Source organism: Anopheles coluzzii, chromosome 3 (assembly GCF_943734685.1).
Source record: "Anopheles coluzzii chromosome 3, AcolN3, whole genome shotgun sequence".
Taxonomy (NCBI): domain Eukaryota; kingdom Metazoa; phylum Arthropoda; class Insecta; order Diptera; family Culicidae; genus Anopheles; species Anopheles coluzzii.
The window spans coordinates 4,136,482-4,148,342 of NC_064671.1; positions in this window are offsets into that span (position 1 = coordinate 4,136,482).

Genomic DNA, 11,861 nt, shown 5'->3' on the forward strand with positions numbered 1-11,861 from the left:
AAAACAAAATTGTGAACAGCAAAGCTTCCAGTCTCAGAGAGGACCAATATTTGGATACCTTTAAAAACTAAACATGTTGTTGCTCCGTCTCGATACACCATCACTAATTATGAGGGCAAACAAACGCATCTTAAAACCCCGTAACGACAACGATTGATGAAAATTAAATATGACCTCCTCCCACCCGCATTTTCGTGCGCATCTCTCGCTTAACAACCCGTGAGATCGATAGTATCGGTATCGGAAACCGGGCAAACATTCTCGAAAGACAAACCTCGCGTGAGACATGCCACTTCCCAGCGTATGTCGCAACGGCGGCTCAACAACAAGCTGTGAAAATCCAAACATCACACCGTTCAACGCCATCGAGGAGTCTGTTGACTTTTCCGACTTCCGACGAACGAACCCGAGTGAGTGGAATTCAATTAGCGTGTCGAAATAGTAGCATGGTCCTTGACTTTCTGTCGGCCGCTCCAACTGCAAGCTGGAGTTCTCCGGCAGTCCCCCTCTGGACTGATCTGAGAGAAATCCTTGCCGGGGTCGATTGTTTGGAGCGCCTGGTAGTGCACTGGCAGAAAATTGTGCTCCCCGTGCTGTGCTTAACCGTCACGGCAGGGCAAACAAAACATAGCCTCAGCGAGGGTCTCCTCCTTTCTCCGCCTTTTGGTACACATAATTCCACCGGCATGCTATTGGGCGCGAAAGGTTCGACATTCCGATAAACGACACGAGAAGCGACAGCGTCTGGACGAGAGGTTGTACTGTTTGGTTACTGGTGTTGTTGTTGTGTACCTTACAGAAACACCAATTGTTTTGTTGGTGAGGGAAGGATTGGCGGAGAGTGGAAGTGGAGAGGGCAACCATGTGTGTGGTCGAGATCGGAAGGATCCCGACGCTGCTCGCGCGGAAAGATGGCAGGATGTAAAGTGTGGAACAGTGCAAACACCTACGGAGCGAAACGGAAGCCCTACGGTCGCGTCCCGGGCGCTCGAGATGAGTTAATTAATCCCTCTAATGCTACAACAACTCTCCGGATGGTTGATGTCGATGAAGTTGTGGAGCAGACAGATGAAATGTTGGTTGAAATAGGGAAAAAGATTGATAAGTAGCTGTAATTTCTTGTTAGAGTAATGTTACTGTAGAAATGTTTGAATTAACGATATGAAGTTCCTCTTATCTCTTAGGTATTTACTTCCAAAATGTTAACTTACTCTGAACATCCAAACATTTCGCATGCTACACGTAACTTTTCCATTACCAAACAGAAAATCCATTTAGTCGCCAAAGAACTTAATGCTAATTTCGAAACACGTGTACGCGTACCTCTGCACCTGCTGAACGATCCGCTTAGTTACAGGATCCACTTACGCCAATCCACTCCGCCGGATCGGAATTTCCACAACAATCCACAACAATTTCGTGGCAAAGAGTTTTCCGCCCGTGCACCATGTCGACAGCGAAGGGAAAATCGCTTTATTCGCATGAAAAACGATTTGAAAATGATTGCTAATTCACGGGGCGGTGCTTGAATGGAAGACCATTCATTCGCAGGGTGCAGGCAGCGGCAATGTCACGGGTCACGGGTGTTGTTGTTACCTTGTGGTCGTAAAGTTTTACAACGCAGATCATCGACGTAAATGAATAACTGGAGGAAAAGGGGTGGGGGGAAACAACAAAACACACAGACAAACGTGTTATCTGACGGGTGAGTGAGCGCTGAGAGTGGAAATCCTTGGAAATTAGAGGAGCTAAATTAAGGGGTGTAAATTTCTGTTCTGGAATTTTAAGTGGAGTTGGGCAGAATTTTTGCACTCTGAGTGGGAACGATAATTGTGGGTTGCGCATGGAAACCACTTGGAGAGAAGGGGAAGCATTCCATGGTCATTGCACAAATCACTTTAAGATGGTAGGAGTTTTTAAGTGTTAAATCGCACCGTTTAGTTGAGCAGGGAGGGCTTAGTTTTAGGGGCTTTAAATCTAATTCAAGACATCTTTTTGCCTTCCATTCTGAATGGAGATGTGAGCAGAAGAGCTAATGTTTAATGCAGTAACGAAAGTGTTTTATTTGAATTTCAAAGCTTGAAGTATGCATCAAGAAGTTAAAATAAACACTACATCAGCTTTATTCTTTACCATGTGTTTTCGTTAACAATCTCTGGTTTCTCATCTTGTTTAACACATTCTACGATAAATTCAATTAACATCCCTTCCTAATGAGCAATGCTTGAATCATGTAAAAGTCCTTTTGCGTTATGAGTTATGAACGCCAACCATTAAAAACGTCAAAATGTATCATATGCCTTCGTGCCCACTTTAAACGTTAATCTACATCCCATGCTGCGTGAGCTCATGTTCCTCCCTAAAACTATGGGATAAGGGGAAAAAAGCATTCATTGCTCTCATATTCATTCACACAACTGCTTGCCGGTATGAAACTGTGAGACAAACAAATAACAAAAAACACACACAGCCCGCCAAACATGTACAGCCACAAACCAAATTGTTGTCCTCATTAAAATATTTGTCTTACCCACATGCTGCTGTTCCTGCTGTTTCTGGTGGTACTGGTACTGGTACGACGTCATCTCGCATCTCCAACGGCGACGATCATGTGTCTTCCCTGAAGTGAGAGCGCGAGCGCGCGCCCCGCGTCTGGAGTATTTTAATCGAGCACTGGCAATGGACCACCGCCGGAATCTCAATAAATCATGAGCTTCAGGTGATAATTTTACATCCGGCAGGCCTGCCGCAACAGCCTTGCTCGCGAGTACGATTTTCCCGCAATGGGCTGGAAAGGGGCCCAGCGAAGGAATGTTGTTGTACGCTTTTCCTTGGCATTTCCGTACGGGACTCATGCTGTCAGACGGCAAGAAATATGACGACAGCATATTTCATGCAGCATAGATGCAGCTTTTAACGCAGCGATGCGGGATGTGATGGTGGGCGGTTGTGGCTGGTTTGTGCGAAATGAGCTGTTTGCGGTGGGATAACCCTTTCCTGGAAAAGTGGTAAGGTTGGGAAAATGTTCATAAAACAAGCGAAGGTTCCTTAGAGCTTGTACAACACAAGTATTTTCCTTATCATTAGAACATTACGATTGATTAATGCTCGTCTTCCGACGAATTTTATTCAACATATTCAATGCTCAAACGTATCAGTACAAATGACACTCAATTGAAAGTTTATCGTTTAAGCAGGGTGGATAAATGCGCCCGCAAATGGCCAGATTTATATGACGTAAATCAGCCAAACCACACCGTAACGCCCTCGTACGTACGGTTTGTCTAGCGATCATTAACTAAACAAATATCGCACTTTATAACGACGGGCAGCGGGTTGCCTCGAAGTTCCTGTTGCCTGTTTCTTTTATTGTGTGCAATTTATAAAACTTCAAAACGTGTGCTAGCATCCCCTTCCTTCCATCCAGCAAACGGGTTGTGTATGCTCGTATGCCACATGCCAACGCACTAGACACAGTGCCAAGCTGTATAAGCGGCAGTTTGTTGCGAAAAGCAACTGCTCGACGACGGTTCCCTCCTTCGCGTGCGATGGTCCTACTCACCCCCCAGGAGACTGGCCGCGTGCTGCGGCGTGGCGTGGCGAGGAATGTTAAATAAATCGCTCAATTGACATCCAACAAGACGTGAATAATGTTTCACAAAACTGTCTTGTCCGCCGTTGGGAAACCGGTTCCCTTCGCACACGCACCACACCCGGCCCAAGCGGGGAGCGGGGAGAGAGCAGGGACGATGGATCGGTTTCGCGACTTTAGCGCCTCCGAACCCATCGATCTTCGGGCCAATATCGCGTAGGTCTTCGGTTCGGTTCTCCCTAAGGGTATAGAGTCTCGAGCGCGAACGAGATTCGATGAAGATTCGTCGAAGTCGAGAGGGTGCTCGGAGGGAGTTGAGGACATTGAAGGGATGGATGGTTTAAGTTTGCCGGTGGTGGCAGCTTGGAGCGAGAGTTGCGTTCGAGTTACAATCTATCCATCGTTCATGATTTGGCGAAGAGAAATGTGTCCCAGGAGTGCGGCGCACTAGCAGCAGGTGGATTAAAACACACTCCTCAAAGAACTTGTTTTGAGTTCAGCGCATTAGTTCACGTCATATTTCGCAACAACCAGGTAAAGGAGGAAAGTTTTCGAGTCCAATATGAACTTGCATAACTTTGACCTGCTTCGAAACAAATCATCCAAAACGGGGATTGCAAAATTGCCAAAACAAACCCAAACCCTTGTCCGAAACTAACTGTGTGGTCCAGTGTGTATCGTGCAGGCCCAAAATGGATGAAGCTGAACTTAGCGTTCCTCGCCCAAGAACACCCAGAATCTGCTTCAGCTGACCTCTTCGATACGATTGACCACAGCCAACACTAACGAACCATAGCAAACGCAAAAGGACGACCCAGTGGCCGTCTCGTCTTGTTTGTTTTGCTGCAAACCGCTCATTGTGTTGTTTCCTCCACTGTTTTCCACCTCTTTTTCGAAATGGGTAAAATGTTTTATTGTTGTGTAAATCGTTCTTCCCACTTAGCCCGGGCCTGGCCAGTTCAGAACGGATCTTCAAGGGCTTTTCGCTCTTCTCTTTTCCGAGCGTGTTGTTTTGGGCTGAAACGAACAAGAAAAACACAAACGCTTCACACAAGACGCAACTTTAGACCTAACCTTTCCTTCAACGGTTTTCATAAGACCTTGAAATGCCAAAGAAAACGGTTTTCTTTCAACATCTTACTTTCAGTACGTGTTCCGGAGAACCAGAGGCACCAAAAAGAAAGGCTCGCTTTACACTCTTTCTCGACGTTTGGCAGATGAAATTGCTCAATCGTTTGGAATTGGGTTTGGGTTGCCTTTTTGGCACCGGGATGGATGAAGGCACCCATTGATGAAGGTACTGTGTCTGTCTGACGACCACCGACCGGAACAAGAGCTAATTTATTAGACAGAATTTCTTCTTTTGTCTGTATCGCTGGAGACTATCCTGATATTTCCCATAGCCCAAAAAGATTGACCTTTAAAGTCGCTTTATTGTGGACACAAAGTTATGCTCGTTGTTGTGGAACTGAATGGTGCATTGCTGGGAAATATTGTTGATTAAACAAGTCTTTATGGACTAGCGAAATCGCATTATCGGAGGACGAAAACCTCAATAGAACCGGCGAAAGTTTGTCCGTATTGTAAAGCGGACTGAGCGATGGAAGTAAATTGAATTAGCGTTCCTTCAGCTTGAACAAACCATCCCATCATAATGCAATTTCTGATCTTGCGATAAACCATTATAACTATTTTTAAAATAAAAGTTAAAAACAAAAGCATGCTTCACGGCACACAGCGCGAAAGAAAAAACCGGTGTAAAATCATCCACCGGCGAAAACTTTACAACGAAATTCAATCCCAGATCCCGCCCCGTGTGCAACGGGAAAGCTCCGTGGAACTGGTTCTCGCACATTTGATGTATTTGCACAACAAATCGTTTCCGCTCCTCGAACCCGTCATCTTGCCCCCCGAATCATCTGATGTCTTGACCACAGGGAACCGTGGAAAGTTTGTGGTATTTTTTTTTGTTCGCCCTCTATTTTCCACCCTCTTGCCCCCCCCCCCCCTTTTCAGTGGTCTATTTGTTAGGGCAGACTACCGAGTTTTATTGCTCGTCGAAAAACTTTCGTCAAGCAATTGCCCGAGTCCTTCCCCGAGTCCAGTTGTCGTCCACCAAGGGGGGGGGGGGGTCGGTTGTAGTGGTCTTTTCTTTTATTAGCGCGGCGGAAGTGAAAGAAAAGTTGTGTTTTTTTCTTCTTCCCTACACCCAGCACGAAATGCCTTTGTCGTGCGATGTGTTTTTCCTCCTTTCGGTTGCATTTGTTGGCTGGAGAAAAGTTTCTTCCAAACCACAGTCCCTTGGCGGAGGTGAAATAGGACCACATGCACAATAAAACGCTTCTTCAATGCGCGCGAGACAACAAAACAATTCCAAAGAAATACTCCTTTAGAGGATGAGACGCGGGAGGTTGAGGAGAACAGGCCAATCAGAAGGAATCAGGAACAATTTACTTGATGTTCATTAGCGAAGGAGAGTAATTTAATCGAAACAAACTCCTGGAAAGCTGTCCCTTTCTTGTTTGTTCCTTAACGTCTAGAATGTGCGGAAAACACACCCCGACGGGAGGACATCCAAAAAAGGAAAATGTCATCGTTGGGATGTTGTTGTTGTTTGTTGAACAGTGCGTCCTCCAAATTGTCCGTTCGCAATTCCCACTCACTTTCAACAGCCGCCCCATCACCATTGTCAAATAATTGCTTCCGGTAGACACGGGAGCGCTTGATCCTATTTACCAGCCATGAACAGTCCACACACACATACACTTTTTGTTGTTGTTGTTGTCGGTAGGGTGGAGAAGCTGGCAAGTTTCGGAGATTAGAAAACTCGAATCAACCAGCATCAGTCATTCGCTCGGGTTTTATTTTCCCTCGCTATTTTCTTTCTGTGCTGAAGTATCCTTCCGTCCAACGCAACGCCATCATGGCCGTCCCGCTGTGCGGATCGGAGATGAGGATCTCACAGTCGACGAGAAGAGCCTTTCGGGTTGCGGGAAGCAATTTAATTGCGCTTCAAAATGTGACAACATCCCAGCTAGAGCCCATCGTTTTTCGCCCCCTTGTTTTCTACAAATCTTCTCGAAACGTTAGGAATGTAGTTTGAAGTAGGACGACGGGAGGAAAGGACGACACCACGCCGGAGAGCTGGTTAAGTTGGTTGGAAAATTATCTTGCTTGGCAGCACACAAGAATAAAAAAAAGACCGTAGCTGGGTGACTTTGGTGTGAGTTAAGATTTGAAATATTACCAAACGCAGCAGGACACTACGCAGGCCCGACACTGGATAGGGGAACGCAGCTACCTCCTTTACACGTGTACGTATCCGGGCATTCCGAGCAACAGTGTGCAACGAGAGGAAGCATATAATGTTTCATCCCATCGCACAGTGCTAGTTGTTCCGAGTTGTGATGCTGTGTGTGTGTTTAAATAAAACCGAACCGAATATCAACCCAACGAGTGTGTGATAGGATCAGCATTCAATGGAAAAGCCAGCAAACAATGAAGCCGGTAATGCGCTTTCAAAGACTTATGTAGACAATTTATGACTTATTTTGACCACCAAGCGTGGGTCCGAAGGGTTGGCTTTTTTTTGGGTTTTCTGTGTCTGAAAACTGCTCATCTGCCCTTTGTGTGTTTGTGTCTCTTTGATGGGTTGATCATTTGTGTGAGTGGTTGATAAGTCAATTGAGAGTGTGAGAGAGGGACATATTGCAATGAAACATGTGCAGCACTAAATATTCGATTGCGTTTGGCAACGGTTGTCTTGCATTGGATGATTAAGTGAATAATCATTAGCTGGGATGAGGACATGAAGGACAATCTAGAGTTTGCAATTTTTGGTATGAAATCATCGTCCAAAGATCCTTGTGAATTAATGTCATTTTAAGACAACATTCAAGCTCATCGTTTTTGCTCCTTACACGCTCTTTGATGACGATAATTTGCATCGCATTAAATAAATCGTTCCTCACAAGCAGTAACTGCATGTTCACTTCCATTAGATAGCAAGTAACGTGTCGTGTCACGGCCAATCCTATCTCTTCTTCTCCTGAAAAGCCAAAGCAGAAAGGAAAGTGTCTCCTAAGCCTGAGCAAGAACATACAGCTCAAACACACGCCTTTCACTCGGCGAGATAAACGGGCGCCAGCTCAACACCTTCTGTCCCACGCTTCGTGCTTCCGTTTAGCTGCTTAGGCCCGTCACTAAGTGCAACATCCGTGCGAAGATTCTGGAGAGTAGACAAAAAAACAACAACAACTCAAACCCAGCCCTTCCAGTCGACGTTAACATCTTCTCTCTCCGACCCCAACTGGGTACGATGGCGCGCGCACACAACATGACGAAAAACCACCCAATCATCTGTCATAAGAAGATTATTATGATTGTAATTTCCGGCACGTGCTGCCGTTAAGCGTTATGGGCTTGGTCTGGAGCTCTGGGACGGCTGGCAGTATATACGGGTCTCTGGTTCTCTCCCTCACGAAACAGTGTGGTGGGAGAGGTGGTGGTAGGTTGCAAACGGATGCGGATAAAGAACCATAAATTGCATCTTAAGTAAGTGATGGCCGGGGCCGGTGACTAGTGTCGTCGTCGTTGTCGTCGTCATCGACGAGGTATCGTCACTGCGAAGGCAACAGGAGGTGTCGTTACTGGCGCTAGAACGAAGGGCTCGTCTGATGCGTATTTGCAGAATCAGCAGCTTCGCTTCTTACTGCCGTGGGCTGCACTGGAAAGGTGCAGATAAGATGCATCTTGGACGATGAGTTAAGGCTTCGAAAAGTTTTACGTCGATTTATCTCGTACCCTTTTCGGGAGAGGTGTTTGAGGCTAAACGGTAGCTTATCTTGTGGAATGAGATATCAAATGTTCAAAATTAATGTCCAGCTTATGAAATCTATCTAATTTAGGGGGAAATATACTTAAGTAATTGTAACATTTATACGTATTAAAGCTAAACGAATGCAGAATATTAATTTTGATAAATGACGCCCATAAATCTTGCATTAATTCGGGAACAGTTTTTTTATGCCACGGGCTCACTATATCCTCCAAATGCTTATCAAGCAAGAATGCATCGGGAAATTAATTCTAATGAAGAAACTGGCCTTCCAACGGGCTCAGCTCTATTCGATTCGATTACGCAGTGTCACATTGGCGCGGCTGTTGTGTTTATGTAAGCAACTTACGCTATAGTGACAATTGACCCTTCCTGATGGACTTAATGCCCGGTCAAAGAGCCCCGTGTCAACAATGGAGCTGCTGGTCAAGATGTGGGAGATTGGGGTGGGAGTTTATCCATGAGAATATTATCCTCCCCTCTTGTGTGAACTAATTCCATTGTTTAATATTCAAGCGAGTCTCCATTGATTAATGTTATCACAAATCATAATGCTTCGCTGATGGACCATTGTGTTGGCCTGGTGCACCAAATTATAATGTTTGTTTGTTTTACATCATGTAGAGTTCTATTACCAAAGCAACCTACAACTGTAGAAGAATAAGTTTTGTAGCTTAAACTGTGTTATAAGCACATCTATTTAATATAACAAGAAACCGAGACTTAACCTTTCACCGATCCAAAACTCCCCACACAAGCAGATTTGAAAGCATCAAAATCACGTCTTCACGCCGTCTGCCGTTGGCAGCAAAAGCGTCCTGTCCCAACAAGAACGCGATTGACAGTTATTCGTTATTCTTCCATCATCGTCCACCTACCAGGAGCCGAACGGATCAAGCTTACCCAGGGCGAGGGTTTTGTATGCTAATGGATGTTTGACGGAACCGATTTACTTGCCTCCGGTGTTTGTGGCTTGCAAAGCGTGGTGCAAAAAAAAACCCCTGCCGAACCCGATTTGGAAGCTCGCTCTCGCTTGGATTGATTTTCCGCCAGCAGATAGACACGGCCTCCTCTGTTAAGGTTTCGTCCGGTCCACGTCTGAGGTTTTCATCTTCTTCAAACTGTCTTACAGCTGCCTTCTTACACGCAGCAAGGAAGTGTAAGGGAATGGGAAGAGAAATACATCCCCCTGGAAAAGGGCAGAGCCAACCCGCCAAAGAAACGTGATGAAGCGCGCACACGGCCAAACTGGTTGGAAAGCCCGCTGGACAGAATTTAAATATAATGCTCAAAGAAGTTAAACACGAACAGGGCGAGAAGGGGAGCCAGCAGCGGTTGGCAGTTTTGTCTCAGCTCAAAAGCAAACAAACTACACAAACTTGGCGTGTACTTACCGGGTAGAAAGGTCCATATGTGTGTGTGTTTGTCTGTGCGGATGCTGGCGAAAAATTGATGATGAACCATTGATTGGATTTATGCTTCCGCCTGGAAGCGGGCGATTTTTCATGCCTTTGTTTGGCCACAAACATCGCGATCGCGACTAGCTTTGCATACTGGAAATGGGAAAAGCTGCTTTCGAGCGAGGAACTCACCTTCCTCTTCTTTCCTCTTCTCAACACGGTCTTCCACCGGACGGACGGATGGGAATTGAAAATTTCGCACCACTTTCGTGTCCCTTTCAATTCGATTGAGCAGCGCTTGTGATTGACAGCATGCAGGCTCCGGTGGTCTGGGTGTGTGTGTGTGTGTATTTGTGTTCTCACTTCCTTCTGCCGGGAATTTCAAAAGTGGATTTCGTGCCATTTTGATGTCGCTTCAGTTCGTGGCACTTCAAGTCACTGCCAACTGTGTGATCACCGAAACGGTGTCGCATATGAAAAGAATAAACGTCAAGTCAATCATGGCACACTTGAGTCTAGCATATTATTGGCGGGACAACCTGCCGAAACGCACGTGTGCTGTGTGTTTTGTTTCGTTTATCGAAACATCGTTTTGCGTTTGATAGCAAATGCAAAAAAAAGATTAAAGAAACATCAAGATCAAGAAACTAGCGTTATTTTACTATTCTTCTGGATGTCAACCACACCGCCAATAAAATCCTACTCAATATGAAAATTAAATCTTGGAAAATAAAATGGATCCAATCGGGTTCGCGTCAACGGTCCAGCAGCAACGCCCGATTCCATTTCCATCGAATAGCGCCTACTCTGTGCAGATTTATGCAACTGACCTCAAAGTTTTGATTGATATTCATGAAAATATGCAAACCCAAACAACCCCTCGCCCGACTACAAACGCTCCGAGGCACATACTTCAGTTCATCCTTCAGTCATCAATCAGACACCCGGGGACACGTTAAAGTCCCTCCGAGTCACCCGGGAAGCTATCGGGTTGAGCAGAAATATGGCTTTGCTACTATCAGCAGCTCCCGTGACACGGCTGTGATCCGCATGTCATTGAATAGGACCGACGAACGGACGGACGGGCAGACGGACGGAGACAAACGATCTCATACGAGTGTCCTATGCACTCGTGGCCATATGTTGATCTTTTCTTTGCTCCTCCTGCATTGATGGCATACCGGAGGAACTAGTGGCATCGGTGGCTTGCTTTTATCTGGTTGCTTGCATGGTTGGTTGGGGTCTCTCTCGCTCTCCGTCTCATTCTTGTTCGTTTTTAATCACTTCGGAAGCCAAGAACTTATGCAAATATGTTTGCATTGTTGTGCTGTCCAAGGACGGTGAGTGAAGAGCGTGAGCCCAAGCCCATATGAAGATGCCCCTATACTTTGTACGTGTGTTGTTTGCTTCAGTAGTTGAGTTGCTTCTCAGGGTTGGAGAAAGTCAATTGGAGAATTTTTCATCCATTGTGACAGCGGTGACCAACGGAATATTGTATACATTGGGCATGGAAAGAGCTGTAGTTGCTGAGGTACGTTTTGAACATGTCAATATTTACACATTGTGTTTTATTTACCTTAGGATACGCTGGTTAGATGGCATGATCTACTGTGGAATGTAACATTGAAGGTATTCTAAGGTAAATTGTGTAGTGTTTTCCCCCCAGATTTGACTGTAACAAAGGCATCTCGCTCGCTCGCAAGCATCATCTTGTCGGTATATTTTTCACACCACCAAAACCACCCAGAGCTCACCAATAACAAAGAGACGTGAGAAAACGGGCCAAAAATAACCCGTCAGTTCCAACGCTGGCCAACGCTTATGATGCAATCAATTCTCTTTTCTCCAGCCCAGCTCCAAAGATCATCTGTTTGTGCGTGTCGCTTCACAAATCATTACCCGCGGTGGCTATGGGCGCTCTGAAGAAAGCATTAAACATAATTTATTGGTCCGGGAAACCCCCCGTAAACGGCCGTTCGTTTCATTCCAGCGGTTATCATCACCATCATCATCAGCGTCAGAGGTTTGTTGG